The sequence below is a fragment of the Sebastes umbrosus genome, chromosome 13 (genome assembly GCF_015220745.1).
Source record: "Sebastes umbrosus isolate fSebUmb1 chromosome 13, fSebUmb1.pri, whole genome shotgun sequence".
NCBI classification, from domain to species: Eukaryota; Metazoa; Chordata; class Actinopteri; order Perciformes; family Sebastidae; genus Sebastes; species Sebastes umbrosus.
In genome coordinates this window covers 6,667,679-6,669,842 of record NC_051281.1, presented here as the reverse complement: position 1 = coordinate 6,669,842, position 2,164 = coordinate 6,667,679, and the positions used below count along the sequence as shown (strand labels likewise).

The following is a 2,164-nucleotide window of genomic DNA, read 5'->3' as shown; positions in this document are numbered from 1 at the left end:
TAAACGGTCTTAATTTTCTCTAAACTAGAAGTGCAGTTGTCACAACTGTTTGATGGGACATCACAACTCTATTGCATGTTTGCAAAAGCTAGTAACTCACACAAAACACAACATCACAACATTAATGCTTCAAAAGCTAGTTATTGTGTCAATTAACTGGCATCATCACTAACATCATTTTGCATGTGATGTTTAGAAGTTGTGTTGAGTTTGACATTTTCACTGAGAATCAACTCATCAGTTTTGATCAGCAAGACATGATCAAGTGGTTATTGTACTTTTGCACATGAGCCAAAACAAGCTCAATTTGCTTGAATGAATGAGAAAATCTAATGCTTTGTGAACAACAACTTAATTGTTCAGAGGTTTAAACTTAAAAAAAAATCTCATTCAAGAATTGAGCCAAAGCGAATGAGAAAAACTGTGCTAGAAACCAAGATTAATGAAGATTACAATACAATTAAAGGACAACAACCGGTTTTCACTTGTTCGTAGAGGTTTTTGCTCAAGAACAACACTAATTATTACATTATCTCAGTTTAAAGACCCCTGCATGTCACTATAGTATTTTAGCATCACAGGAGCCCGGCTTCAGTATCTTAAGTGTCAGGATGTGTTTAATAGATTTTCTGAACCAGGGGTAGAAAAAGGCATAGATGACGGGGTTCAAACATGAGTTAAAATGTGCCAGCCAGATCTCAAAGGCTGCAGAAGAAGCATCAACTGAAGTGTCTTCGCCTGCCAGAGTTGGGTAATAGTAGGGACAGAAACAAATCAAAAACACAACAATAACGATACCAAGAGTTCTAGCTGCTTTCATCTCTTTTTTCCTCATGGTTACATTCCCTACACGTTGGGCTGTCGGAGCTGCAATATGAGACCGCAGCCACCAGAAATACTCTCATATACAGAACTATGATGACAACAATGGGTATAATAAAGGTGAAAACAAGGTCAACCATTCCTGCAATGTAATTGATGACGACCACACACTCTCCAAAACAGGAGTTGGACCGGCCTGGTTGTTCCAGGTGATCATGTAAAAGCACAATCCTATAGAAAACAGACCAAATCCAACACAAGCAAACAGAGATTCGGGCTCTTCTCTTAGTGATTTTGGTGGGGTAATGCATTGGGTCACAAATAGCTATATAGCGGTCAATTGATATGAGCACCATATTGGCTACTGAGGCAGAGGTAATAATGTAGTCTACAACATAATACAGAGTGCACAGAATGTCACCAAGAAACCAGCAGGCCTCTATGTAGATTATTTCAACCGGCATCAGCAGGAAGCCCACAAGGAGATCCGAGACAGCCAGAGAGAGGAGGAGGAGGTTGGTGGGGGTGTGGAGCTGCCTGGAGAGGGAGAATATCATCACTACACATATTGTAATCACATGACAAAAAATGTCAATAGGTTCTTTAAATGGAGTAATGCAGCAATTCTTCTAAATTCAAGAGGGAAAAGAAACATTGTTATTACACACTGTAAATCAAGCACATGTATCTCTAGTTTATAAGTGTGTTAACCTTTTATATACCAGTTCAAAACAATTTCTTCTTATCTCAACTTAGTCAAGTTATTTATATATTTAAGTTATAACATTTTAGATTATTATATCTGCCTGAAGTGGGAGATGGAGATGATGACCAGCAGGTTAAGAGCCACAGTGATCAGAGAAATGGACGAAAGCAGAACATAAATCAGCAGGGCCTCAGCCTTTGGATGTGTAGGCTTCTTGCAGGAGGAGTTGAGCTGTGGCAGACAGAGTTGATCTCCTTCCAGGGTCTCCATCATCAGAAAGGAGAAGCTGCTGAAGTACGGCAGCTTTCTGGCCAAAGCTCTCCGTCGCACAGCTCTTTTATCACTCTCCACCCCTTGGCTCCTCCACGCTGCAACTCACGTTTTCTCGTAGTTGGAGACTCATGTCCCTCCTCTCTCAATCTTTACATCATAACATTTTGTTTTCTCTATATCTCGCTATATCAACAGTTTGATCAAACTGAACATTGCAGACATGTTTGACGTATGACGTATAAGCGGTGAGACTGAACCAAAACAATAAAGTTACAGGCTGAAAGACACTGAGGGGGATGTAAGTCAGTTCATCACTACAAGCTCACATTACATGTAGTAATTTGACCCATTGTTCATATAAAA

General features: G+C 39.8%; 1 pseudogene; it reads right to left on the bottom strand.

The window, feature by feature from the left end:
- Positions 1-559: 559 nt before the first annotated feature.
- Positions 560-1,801, bottom strand: LOC119500800 (annotated as a pseudogene).
- Positions 1,802-2,164: the final 363 nt, after the last annotated feature.